Raw genomic sequence first — 14,457 nt, 5'->3', positions numbered from 1 at the left:
TCTAATCATAGTTTGGCCCATTCCTGAGACCGCAAGAACAGAGTCCAGGCGATGTGTCGTAAACACTGCCTGACATAGATTAATTCTGCCTGCCCGTTGCCAGCCTTTGATGGCTGTTCCTTTTTCTTCAACAATGAAGAGAGCTGTGTCAGTCTAATGACTGTCATATTACCTCCCATTAACTTCATTATTGGACACTAACTGTTTCTAGTAATAATTCATTCACTGGTAATGACTTGGTGTCCAATTCTTGAATAATTACTGTCACAAATGCAATCAGACGGGTGCTCTGGGTTGCTTTCTCCATCTGGGATTGGGGCACAGATCAACTGAGGGCTCAAAGCCTGTAGGATTTGCCTGGATTTGACAGAGGAAAGTCATCTCATGAGTGACAGGGACAGAGATTTCCCCTGTGGATTCTGGAAACCCAAGATAGATTTTTCCCTGCCCTTAGGCTTTTGGATGTGGTAGGTCTGGGTGTGTATGTGTGTGTGTGTGCATGTGTGTTCATGTGCAAAGCCATTGCTTGGTGGAAACATCAGACCTTTCTTTCACTTTAGGGACAGTAATTGATATCTGGCCGGAAGCTTCTGGTGGATTAAATTTTATAAGCCATGACACACAGAGGCCTTGACTCAAATCACTCAAACCCTACTCTAATTAACCACATTTATTTGTGAGCAGAGATATGATGCTCGTTTGGAAGACCACAAAGTGGGTTTCTGAAATTGTGTGTGGTTGGGGATAATGTTAGAAAGAGGAATGAAAAATTGGCCATAGAATTAATGAGCTAGGCTGATATGAAATATCACAGTGTAGAGAGAAGGAACCAGAATGAAACTGGGGAAGAAGAGAAGATGGATAGAGGTCAATGAGGGAAACTCAATGGGCCTGAGACCTCAGGTCAGCCTACTGAGCTTTCCCAACAACACTGTTAGGAAAGATCTCTTCTAACATAAGCAAATCCTTCAAGTCCTATAGGCTGAGAATGTTGGGCCTGTTCAGAAACCATGCACATAACTCTTCTTCTGTGAAAAATCACACCTTGCCTAGACAAGAGAGTGCTCTTGAAATTTTCTGGACAAAGAGTTACCAATTTTTTTCTGCATTATATATATATATATTTGCTGAGGAAGAGTTGCCCTGAGCTAACATCTGTTGCCAGTCTTCCTCTATTTTGTATGTGGATTGCCACCACAGCATGGCTACCGACAAGTGGTGTAGGTCCATGCCAGGGAAACAAACCTGGGCTGCCAAAGTGGAGCGCACCAAACTTAACCACTAGCCATGGGGCCTGCCCCCTGAATAATATTTTTTGACCTTATGTTCACAGAATTAAGTTGATCAGCATCCTCAATTCATGACACAATATTGATATCAACATCTGTTATTTTATTCTGTTATTTGCTGCTCTGTTCCTGCTCTTCACATCTCTACCCCTCCCTTCATAGGCACCAACTCGTGTGTCTGTGTTATATATATTCTTGATGACTCTTAACAAACTACCATGAACACAGAAGCTTTAAGCAAAACAAATTTATTATCTCACCATTTCTGTAGTTCAGAAGTCCAGCAGACTGGCTGGGTTCTCTGCTAACTGTCCTACAAGGTTGAAATCAAGGTTTCAGCTGGCCTTGGCTCTGGAGGGGAGTCTGTTTCTTAGCTCATTCAGGTTATTGGTTGCATGGAGTTCCTTGCTGGCTATTGGTGGCAGTCATTCTCTGCGTCTAGAAGCCACCTACATTCCTTGGTTCGTAGCTCTCTCCATCTTCAAAGCCAGCAATGGCGCATTGAATCCTTCCTGTGCTTAGAATTTCTTCTGTTAGAATCTCTCCAGTTTCCTCTTCTGTTTTCATCTTTGCTTCTAAGAGATCATTGACCCACCCCAACAATACAAGATAATCTCCTTATTTTAAGGTCAAATGGTTAGTAACCTTAATTACATCTGTAAAGTCTCTTTTGCCATATAAATTAACACATTAACAGTTCTGAGGATTAAGGAGTAGAATCTTTTTGGAGGTCATAATTTTGCCTAGCATTATCACCCAACTTTCATTTGCTTGTTTACAGAAATAGCCTTATAAAATTATGTTGTGTATACTAAAAAATTACAGAAATAGTTTTGTGCTATAAATCTTACTTTTCCTTGCTTAAAATCATATTTTGAAATCTATCCTGTTCATTATTTCTGGCCAATATGTAGCATTCTGTCATATACATATATTCAATAAATTACATTTTATTTATCCATTTCCCTAGCTGTGAATACGCACAAACAGAGCTGCAATGACTATGTGTCTATATCTCATTATGGGCCTGTGTGAAAGTTTCACTGGGATACACATCCAAGATGGGATTGCTAGATAATAGAGCAAAGCATACCCAACTCCACTAAAGTTTCCAGATCGTTCTCTAGAATGGCTACACCAGTTTGATTTCCCATTAGCAGGACATTAATGTCCCATTTCCCCACTTCCTTGACAGTGCTTCATATTAAATCTTGCCTCTGCCACTCTTTTGCTATCTAACCTTTGTTTAAGATACTTAACATCTCTTTCCCTCTGTTTCCTCCACTGCAATATGGAGTGATACAAACATCTTCTTCATAATGTGTTGAGAGGATTAAATGAGTCAATATATGTTTTGCTCAGAACAGGGTCTGACACATAGTAGGTGGTATTATTATTATTCTATTATTTTATTGTCAAATGTTTACAATATAATAGACATAAAGTAGCATTTTTTTTGTTTTAATTCACATTTTTTTCCTTATTAACGAGGTAGACCATAACTTCATATAATTATCAGCTGTCTAGATTTTCCTTTCCCTTTTCGTGACTTTATTATATTTTCAAAAATAATATTTTCCAGTGTTTCATGGCCTGTTTCATCTCCACAAATATAACACTTAAAATATTAAGCCCCTCAACATGTCTAATAGTGAAACTTGTTTACATGCTGTGTACCATACAGGATGTTTCTGCCCATGGAAGAGGCACTGACAGAGAACAATTCTTGTTACACATTGTGTGGCTCGTGAGCATCCTCACTTTGCAGTGGTACCCCAGCTAGCTTTAGTTTTGTTTATTTCCCATCAATGGTTAGTCCCACTGCTTAGAGATGATCACTGTCATTAGGGTTGCGGATTTGGTTCCCGTCTGGTATGTGCCAGTTTCCTTCAATCTGTACCTCATGGGAGACTAGTCTATGGCCTCACTGTTGATTGATCTCAAAGGGGAAAGTACCAGAGAGGAGAGAGTCTGACTCCATCTCGACCTCCAGAAAAACAACAGAAGGCGTGGGTGAGACACACAAGCCATTTTTGTGTAGGGCAAGGACCACTATAAACGGGCCTGTTCATCTGCAAATTGACAAATGGAACTTTCTTATATGTAGAGAAAACATGATTCATAACTTAAAAACAAAATGGATTTAATTTAGTAAAGTATCTTACTGATCTGGAAATTGGTGAATTCAAACACCATTAAAATAATGAAACAGGGGGTGGCCCGGTGGCATAGTGGTTGTTTGCGTGTTCTGCTTCAGTGGCCAGCGTTCACAGACCCGGATCCTGGGTGCTGATCTATGCACCAGTTATCAAGCCATGGTGTAGCATGTGTCACACATATAAAATAGAGGAAGATGGGCACAGATCTTAATTCAGGGCCAATCTTCCTCAGCAAAAAGAGGAGGATTGGTGGCGGATGTTAGCTCATGGCTAATCTTCCTCAAAGAAAACAATAAAAAGAAAAGAAACAGTCTCACTCTGTAACTCAATTGGATTGTTATTCTTCATTTCTTATTTTTTAACCTTGTTAACTATAAGGTGGTTGAAATATTATTTTCGAAGAGTTGCAAATGGGCTGTCGTCTCTGTGTGGCTTTTGACATACCCAAGGGGCAGTGTATTCTTATTGTTGTTCAGCATTCTTTTTTGTCAAGTTTTCAAAGTTAATATTTACTGCTTTGGAAATCTTTAATTAAAAGTAACCACATACGCGAGAGGTAGACTCCTCAGAGGCTGGGCCCTACAGGTGAGACTAGATGGTGCTGGAACAGATGGCAGGATGTGGTCTGCTGGGAGCAGGAGTCAGGTTCTATGGTCTGAAAAGGCCAGAAGAAAAAAGATCTGTTATGTTCAAGACTGAAGAGAGCCCTGCTAGACCAACTGGCATTTGGAGAAGGAGTTTCAGCTGATTCTGGGTAATTGATAAGCAGCCTTTCTCCTTATCAGGTATAGAGAGCACAACACTCTGCTTGGGGTTTGAATGGTCTTCACGGAACAGCCTCTGACTTGCAGTTAAGAAACAGAATTGTTTTGATTATTGTTGCTGTCTAAACCCATGGTGTATAAGGAGAGTTTCCCCCCCAGGCTATGGTATCTGGGAAGAAATATCAGCATCCGTTGATATATGGACACATGTATAAAAATAGTTATAGGTAATAACAAAGCAGCATAGAGAGGTGGATTTTTTTTCCTGTCTCTCTCCCAAATGCCACAGGGAACTGTGAAAAGGTCAGTCTGTTTTCACCTAAACGGAAGAAGGCATATGTAGTAGGGCCTGCCTTAGGATTCCCTTGAAGCCTTCTACCTGTGAGCAGCTTGCTGAGCTGGCGAGTTGTCTCAGCTCTGAACACACACCCAGTATCTACAGGAGTGGACCTTATCATCTGTGTGATGGCTTTTCCAGTTCAGTGGGGCAACAACTTGAATTCAGGAGCCCTGTCCTGATCAGGGACGCTTGATAATTCTGCCCCGGTCAGGTATTTGTCTGTCTACCCTGTCTTGGAGATTTTCTTTATATCGTCATTTTGCTCACATTTTCCACAGATACTCTTCTTCAAATGAACTAGGATATGGTAACAGATGAAACTTCTGCCTTTGTTTTCCATAAATCCAACCCTAGACACAATAGGTTCTGGAGTGGAGTCATGGATGTGCCTCAGAAGGCTCCAGTTAAAAGGGCTGTGGGTGGCAGGCCACAATGCAACAAAGGGAGTGTCTATAAGTCATAATTAACAGTGATAATAACAAGTAAAACTGAGCGTTATAAGTATTTTCGAACATTGTGCTAAACGCTTAAATACATTATCTCACTTAATCCTCTCAATGATTTCATGAGGCAGATATTATGATCAGTATTTCCTCCTCACAGTGAGGAAATTGAAATGTGGAGAGTCTCACTAACTTCCCCAAGGGGCTGGGGTTGAACCTGATTTTGTAAGATTCCTGAGCTCAAACTATTCACCACCCCTGTATTAACTGCTGCCCCAGCAGAGAGAGTTCAGGTTTTGATCTCTTACTATTTATAAAGTGCTGTGAGGGATACAAGGGGGACAGCTTGTGTTTATAAGGAGGGTTAAGATGGTGGTTCAGACCATAAGTACTCCATCTTTGGTGGAAGGGAAATCTCTGTGGGCTGGAATTGTCAGGGAAGTCATTATGGAGTAGGTAGATCTAGAAAATGGGAGAGGATTTGGGCCTGCTTTTTGGAGGAGAGAACACTTTCCAGATAGTAAGGAAAACTAAATAAAATCTGTGGACTTATCTGAAAAGATAAAAAAGACAGGACAGTCGTGTAACAGAATACCTCCTGACCTGTGGCTAGGGTGATGTTATGAAGTCCTATGCCAATCCTTGCTTTCTCAAGAAAAAGCTGTTATTATTATCAGCACTCCAGCAGACAGGGAAATGTCTACATCTGAAAGATTTGCCCTAAAGGCCTCATTGTAAAGCCTGGTGTAACAAAGCTAGTCAGATACCAAATTCTTGTTACTTTTCAACACTTGGGAGGATTCCAAAATGGCAGCTGCTTTGACAGTCCCATGAAGTATTAATGGAATTTTATCTAGAAGGGAATAATCTGCTTAGGCATACCAACTCAGAAGCAAAGATCAAGGAGAACCTGGGTCACTGACAGGAGCATATCTCTCTTCTCCTGAATGAATAGGTGTTATGGAAAGAGGAGCTTTCCCTTTGATGGTTGTGCCCTCTGGTCCATGGCATGGTCTTCTCCATCCTGAATTATTGGGTGACAGAACATGCACTCCAGCAGAACACATTATTATTATTCAGGAGCGAGTGACTTGAAATTGAAATGCTCACACGGTCGTGAACTCCAACAGCGTTAAAAATAAATCCCTTTATCTGTTCTACATTCCTAGGCTGGTAGTCTTTTCCATTGGATCCCCCTTTAAAAGATGTGTGGACTGCACGTTGAACAAGATCGAATGTGACTTTGCAAAAATAGAATGGCTGGTCTCTCCTCTTTCCCTCTCCACTCGACAATGCAAGATAAATTCACTCCACGGGAACCTTTTGTGGGCTGTACTGCTCAGGCAATTTGCAGTTTGCTGGGGGAAAGGTAGCTCACGCTACATTTATCACCCCCTGCTGCCGGCTACAATTCAACCCACTTCGAACCACTGAGCAGAGGTGCTGATGGGGGCTCTGGCATTAGAATTCCACATCATAATGGAAGTGCAGGGAAGCAAAAGACAAATGTATCAGGGCCACTCCAGGTCTTTCACTAAGGAAGGGGTCTTAGTATGACACTGGGTGATGGGCACCAAAGATGGCTATTTTGCAATAAGAAAAAATATGGTTGCTTTTCTGTATTCTTTTATATTTTCCCTTCTGATAATCCTAGCTCCAATTGTGAGTTTCCTGTTGTTACCAGAATCATCAGCTCATATTGTGAGTGGTAGCCTTGATTTTACTCTACAATCACTGCACAACTCAACATGGCCAAAGCAAGGAAATAATAAAAGGACACGATGTGCCTTCCTTTTCTTCTTCTACTTTACTTTGGGACATGTTCTAAAAAACACACACACAACAAGAACAACAATAGAAAAGTGGATGTAGTGGGTGGTTGTATGGAGTTAATGTATTAGTCACGATAGGATAGGTTATGCTGCAGAGATGAACAACCTCCAAACCTCTCAAAACCAAAGTGTATTTCTCATGAAAGTCTGTGGATGAGTCTGCTTCATTTGATTCCTCAGGGACCCAAGCTGATGGAGCACTACTTGGTGCTGGATCATCTTGAACACGTGGACTTGTCAATAATTCTGGCAGAAGAAGAATATGCTGGAAGGTGTCCCACTGACATTGAAGTTCTTGGACTCAGAAGTGAAACACGTCCCTACCACTCACAGTTTGTTGGTCAGAACCAGTCACGTGGTCTGCCTAACTGCAAGGGGCCAAGGGAGAGTAACCCTCTTGTGTGCCTAGAAGGAAATGAGAATTGGTTATAGGTGAGCCCTAGAAATCTCTCCTACTATTGTATCATGTCTCTACTGTTGGTTGGCTTAGGAAAGTTGACCTGAATGGAGTGATAATGGTTTTGAAATTTAAATAAACCCTGTATACTTACCATTTCTTTTTATTTCCAGGTACAGTGATGTTCACAAATGGTCAGATTCCATTTCAGTGGTAAAAAGATTTCAGTGGTAGAAGGACCACATCAGCCCCCTAATTGAATGGATGAGACAACAGACCTAGAGAGGTTGTAAGTTGTCCGTGATCTCACCACGGTTAACAGAGACAGGTTGATTTCCAGGCCAGTACTCTTTCCTCCACGTCAAGTTGCCTTTCTGCCATTCCCTGGATGACGTCAGGAGGGAGTATGATATCGGGAGGCAATGTCGTGCAAGTCTGACCAACAATGAATGTGAGACACTATGAGAATCAACGACAAAGTGGACAGCCTATGATTTATTTTCAGTGTTAACACCCAAGGTCTTCAGTACTCTGTTTAGAACTGATATATTTTTACATTATTCACCCATTTCTCTACTTGCTGTTATTAGTGTTGACTTGTTAATCATAACACTAACGACAAATTTTTTCCTTTTAATTCCCCTCAAGTTTCATTTTTGATTCTAGGGCCATGTGTTGAGCCATGGCAGTGCATCCTAATGTTTTTATGCTATGGAAATGTTACTATTGGATAGTTAAGTGGAGTCAAACTGCTGAGGTTGCTCAATCCCTGAGACAATAGCCCACGTGTTCTGGCTGCTTCAGGACCCAGCCTGGCCACCTGAGGAGTGGAGGATCAGTACCTTGGCACACCAATGACCCAGTCACGATGCATAGGTTGGGAAACCCTTGCATACAGAGAAGAATATTGAGATGGACATTAGTTTCTCTTTCAGACTGGTTAGACTTGGGGTCAGAACTATGTCCGTATTTTTTTTTTTTTTTTTTTGAGGAAGATTAGCCCTGAGCTGACATCTGCTGCCAATCCTCCTCTTTTTGCTGAGGAAGACTAGCACTGAGCTAACATCCGTGTCCATCTTCCTCCACTTTATATGTGGGATGCCTACCACAGCATGGCTTGCCAAGCGGTGCTGTGTCCGCACCCAGGATCCGAACCGGCGAGCCCTGGGCCGCAGAAGCAGAATGTGCGAACTTAAAACCGCTGCACCACCGGGCCGGCGCCTGTGTCAGTATTTATCTGTGCTGATTGGAATACTTAGAAAGAAATATCTATTAGAAGTGATTGTTAAGAGGAAAAAGTCACCTCCCTCTGACCCCACTTGATCAGGGAAGGCTTCTTGGAAGAATTCGGCTTTCGGCATATTTAGGGAGTGGGAATGGATGCCCATACCAGGTCAGAACTCATCGACAAGCTTGTAACCCTGGAGTGCTGTTTGGAGCCATTCTGGAGGCATAATGAAAAGTTTTAAATAAGGGATATTTTTAGCCTAAAATGCTTAACAGATCAAATGCCTCCAGGTTTCTGCAGGGTTCAGAGGAGGCATAATGGAAAGCCACACTGATGAAACACTGGTAACAGACAAATGTTCTCTTTTCCCACAAGGTGAGTGGCTCATGGGGTTTAACTTAGGTGAAAACTCTTTGGTGGCCGACTTAGGTAATAAGCATCTGGCTGGGAAGACCTCGTGAGCATTATTTGTGCCAAAGTCTGTGCAAAAAATATCTCTTCCCTTTATGGTGTGGGGTTTCAAAGGAAAATGGCCTTCCATTGGAGGAAGAGTCTGATCACTGTCTGGCTCTATCTTTTTTGTCCTTTATAACTCTTTTCTATGTCACTGTTTGACGTCTATCATTATAATGCTGCCAGACAATTTCCTCCCTCCCTTTCTACTACGTGGAGGTCTCTTTGTTAAAAACAAAGATGCTAATGTCATTTCAACTGCAAGTGTGTGTGTGTGTGTGTGTGTGTGTGTGTGTTTTGAGGATGGACATACTTGTCTATGGAGCATGGACAGAAAGCTGGAATTTCATTCTAACGTACTCACTGATTCTCTGCCCAGCAACCCAAAAGCTATGGAATAGACAGAAGTAGGTCAGGACAGGAATTGTCCTATCTCAGCATATTACAAGGTGGGTGTGACAAGTGAGTGAGTTGTCAGTTTAGAGACAGAAGCAGGCAAAACCAGAGATGGGTAGGGTGACCGTATAATTTATCACCCACACTGTGACACTTATGAGAATGAAAGGGGGTGCTATTAATAATTACACTGGGACAATGTGTGAAAATTGGGACTGTCCCAGGCAATCTGAGATGAATAGTGTGCCTGGGGATGGGCTAAGTGTCAAAATTCCAGGGGAGGAACAGCCACATAATTGAACCTAGCCTTTCCATTGGAATGGAGTCAGGAGCATGGCCAGTGCTACATACTGGAATAACATAATGAGAAATGCAAAAACTGAATGGGGCAGATGAGAGAACCAGTCTTCCATGGTTAAAAGCAGACTTGAAAATAAACAGGAGCTAACAAGAATTGTGCTTGGAGGGTGTGAGCCATGTGGACTTGGAGTAATCTAGGGAAGGATGTTTGCTCCTTTTGAAGGCCAGCACATGCTTCCCTTTCCCTATGGAAATCCTTTGATCTATCTAACAGGCAAAGTTCCTCACTTGACATCTGTCAGGAATGGATGATCTGTGTTAGATAGAAGCATTCTAACACTGCCATGTGTAAGGTTGAAGGGCTAAGAGTATAGAGGATTTCTGGGACAGGGCTGTCAGTAATGGATGGGGGCATTCCATCTGGGGGACACCCCCCTATATTCTCCTCTGATTTGTATGCTACACACAAGACTGATATTGGGGGCAATAAAGTGCAAAATACAAGCCCAAGAATGTCTGTAAGTGAGGTCTTTTTCTTCAAGATGATGCATTAGGCGAGAGAAGGGTATTGTTGGGAATCCTAGGAACATCAAGCTTTTAGAGGAAAGCACCTGACACCCAGCAGACCTCAGATTCATTCATTCATTCAATCACTCACTTACTTTTTCATTAATTGAGTGCCTACTGGTAACCAGGCACCACACTTAGAACAAAGCATACAGAACTAAATGAAACATGGTCCCTACTTTGGAGGGACACTCATTCTAGTAGGAAAATTCTAAGAAATTACCTTATAAAAGTAAAGAGCTGAACCAGAAAGGGATAATGCATTAAGGAGAGTCAGGGAAGTGACCATTTGGGCTCACACTTAGAAGGTGTGTTGGGGTTTGACAAGTATATAAGGTAAAGAAAGAATTTTCAGGCAGAGGAAGTGGGATGAAGAAAGGAACTGAGACACAACAAGGACATGGAGTGTTTGGGAAAGGGACCAACTCTTTGCTGGTCTGAAGGGCCTAGTGCAGGGAGGGACAGAGTGAGTGGCAGAAAAATAAACCTGGCCTGTATTGGGCTGCTGGTCCAGATGTTGAAGTACTGTGATGGCAAAAGAGGGGAAACTCTAACGATCTCAGAGGAGAAAAGAAAGGTATGGGGAATTAACAATCCAACTGAAAAAGGGGAAATAAATAGGAGAAGCAGAGACAATGGGGAAAGAGGAGCAAAACTCTCAAAAGAACCCTTACAAGGTCTAATAGACACACACAGTCTGACTTCCCTTAACTACCTTTCTGGGCCTGGGAGCTATGGCTGAGACTCATGGTTACAGGGCCACCGGGACTCAGCACAGATGTTAGGATAATGACACCACAAAGCCTTCCCATAAAGGGACAAACCCAGCCCTCAGCTTGCTTCCAAGAAGCATCTGTGGCTAGACAAACCAGAATGGTATTTGGTTTTTTAAAACCTTACTCTTCACAGCAAAGAAGGGGACCCAGTGCATGGGGAGGGCAAACTGGGTTCTGTGGTTAGTGGCCCTGTTGGGAGTCCAGGGCCCACCCCTTGGCAAGCTCTGTGGCCACGCCTTGAGAGGGCAGTCAAGGAAAATGCTGATGTTTTACTGCAATGCCAAGCTACCTGCTGGCATAGATTAGCCTGCATTAAAGCTGCTTTTATGTCAGAAAAACGTAAGCCACCAGATCCTAGACCAGCATTTAATAAGGGGCGCTCATACCCACTGTGGTTCTGCTCACTAATTGTCCCACCAGTCTGGCTCCCAGGAGATCCAGATAAAGATGGGAACTTAGCTCCAAAGCCTAGCTCAGCCCTGTCATTATGGCCATGAAATACACAAACCCAGATCATCAAACAAACATGCAGACACAAGGGTGTATTTCTTATTTATTCATTGTGCAATTCTGCTTCTTTGGGGAAAGTGAGGATTGTTGTCCTCAGCCCAGTAGCATGTGACTGTGCTGAAGGCCACAGGGAACACCAGCCAGCTCTTTCAAGCCCTGTCCATGCCAGCGGGGGCTGAGCAAAGAGGGTGGGAGGTCAGATCCCACAATGTTGCAGCCCTTATTTTTGTCCTTACTTCTCCATGGAGACATATCAGTTAAGAAGGGAGTTCCTTTTGGTCACAGATGTGTGACTCCTACCCAGAATCCTTGTGTCGCTCCTTCATTACAGAGGTGGGGACAAATAGCTCATTCGTTTGTTCAATAACTATTTATTGAACAATGATCATATACCAGGGACCGTGCCAAATTCTCTGGATACAATAGCAAAGAAGATGGTCAAGTTGCATCTAGGGGTTTACATTCTAATGGGGGATATAAGCAATACATGAATGCATAAACAAAATCATTACAGATTGAATTATAATACCCAACACTTCTGTATAGAACTTACTAGCCTTCTTCTAACGCTAGCCTTATCATGTATTTTAGGCTGATCCCTATGAAATTGTCTATATTTGGCCATTTTCGATCCCTGCAAAATGGAAAATTCCTAGGTTCAACCTAGTATGATGTCAGTTAATCTTCACAGCAACTCTAGATGATAGGTACTATGGTGACCAATTAATAATAGAAAGTAGAGGCAAGTAAGATTAAATAAGTTGCCCAAATTCACACAGCAAGTTTGTGACAGAATCTGGATTTAAATCCAGGCAACTTGGCTTGAGGGCCATGCTTCTAACTGTTTTGTACTCAGGGTGAAGAGTCAGAGGGTGACTAGAGGAGGTCTTCAGAAGAGATAGTAAGCAAAGGGCTCTCAGAGGAAGGCATTTGAGCTGAGCCTGAAGGATCAGAATGATTCAGCCATGAAATGACATTCATAAATGCCACTATCATTTGCCAAACACTCTCAAACCTACAAGGATACCTCCTAATTCTGTAATGCCAGGAGTATAACCACATCTCCCAGGGTGTGTCCTTCCTAGTGACTACCTCTGGGGTCATGGCTCCTCTTGCCTCCCTCCTTGCTGCTTCCTGGAAGAAATATGGCCTGGGAACTAGCCTGACTTATGAATCTTCACTGGTTTCTCTGAGTTCTCTGTGAAGAGAACTTCAGGTCTGTGTGAGCTGAAGCAGCTCTAAGAGTTCCTTCTCCTCCAAAGCCTTCATGTCTCCAGCCCATGTGAGAAAACTCTGTTAGGAGCATAGACCTTGCAGTCTTCCTTCAGTTGTACATATATTCTGTATGAAAATTGCCTCCTCAAGTGCTCACAACCCCTGTAGATGTGAACTTGCAACCACAGCCTCAGGGACTGAGCTACTTTCAGTGCCTGGGCTCTCTTCCTGAGTATCCTTGACTCTATTTTTTTCCCCAAGCCTGTCATTTATGCAAGTGTCTCCATTGAGGTACCCACAGTGACTATGACAGGGTGTCTGGGGCAAAGAAGTCTTCATATCCTTCATTTCCACTTCTCCACAGCTGGTCTCCTATCTCTCTTCTTCGCCTCATCAGATCTGCCCAGCTCTGAGATCCTGATCTAGAGAAAGAAGGACTTAAATGATCTCACACCGTCTTATGATAGGTTTAGTATTAAGCTATTTTCCCTGCTATTCTGGCTGAGGATATGGTGTTCAGTACCGACTCTGGCACTTCTTTTGCCTCTTCCATCCACCCCCATAACCCATGGCACACTTGTCTTGAGAACAAGCTCTTGCCTTTATCTAGTGCCCAATTATAATTCTGTGAACCATATTGTAAAACAATAATTCTGTTTTGATCTTCATCCAAGTTTCTCTCCATCCTTGCTTTTAACTTTACTGAGTTTTTATCATGGATGGGAAGCCTTCCCTGGAATGACTGTCCTGTGGCTTTTGATTACAGGTGACCAGATGGGACCACTAGGTATTACTTATCTAGAGCTCCTTTTCCAACTTTCACTTACTTACTGGCATCTGAGGCTTCTTATTCATATCCCCTACTCCCTTACTAATTGCATGAATGGACCAGAATTAAAGAAGCAACACACTGTCTGAGTGTGGCTAGAAATGGACCTCAAATGAAGATGATCTGGGGTTGGTCATGGGATAGACAAGTCCACAAATATGATGTCACAAGCCTAGAAAGACAAGCAGTATGATGACTCTACGCACAGAGCCTGGAATCACACAGATCTAGGTGTAGTTCCTGATTCCCTCACTTAGGAGCTCTGCACACTCAAGCAAGTTTAACCTCTCGGTCCTTCAAAGTATCTTAAAACAAGCAGAATTTCAATACGAATTTAACGCTTATCAAGTGGTCATGAGATCTAAAAAATAACGTAGTTAAAGACTTCTGCTTCTGAACAAGGTGGAGTAACATGGACTGGTTTTACCATCCTGTCTGAAGCAACCAAAGAAAAAACAGACAAGATATATGAAACAGTGGTTTCAAGAAATTGGACATCAGGTAGAAGAAGACTGTGATTCCTGAGAGATGGGAAACAAATGAGGTGAGCTCTCCAATTACACCAGCTTACTGTCTTGAGGAGTTTCTAGTCTGTGATGCAGGCAGGGGAATCCAGACAGCTTAACAAACTTTCTAAGTTGAGAAAATGGATGGAGAGTCCAAGGAGTCCAAGGTTAAACTTTGCAAGGCAGAGAACTGAAGAGGAGAGAGCTACAAAGATAAAGAATCCCAGAGATCTGCAGAGGGGTTCTCTTAAGTATTTACAGAGTAATAACCAACATATGTCTGTTTGGAAAATTCCTGAGGCCAGGAAATAACTACCCAAAAGTATTAGAGAGAATGGAGTTGCGAGGTCGCACTGTGCTGTAAATAGTGCCTATTCCCACCACCCAGGCTGGAAAAACTTATAATTAATGAGGCATAGGGTGCAGACTCAGGAAGGTCTTGCCTCAGTAGTG

The sequence above is a fragment of the Equus quagga genome, chromosome 13, assembly GCF_021613505.1.
Source record: "Equus quagga isolate Etosha38 chromosome 13, UCLA_HA_Equagga_1.0, whole genome shotgun sequence".
In the NCBI taxonomy this organism is placed as follows: Eukaryota; Metazoa; Chordata; class Mammalia; order Perissodactyla; family Equidae; genus Equus; species Equus quagga.
This window is presented reverse-complemented; position numbering follows the sequence as displayed.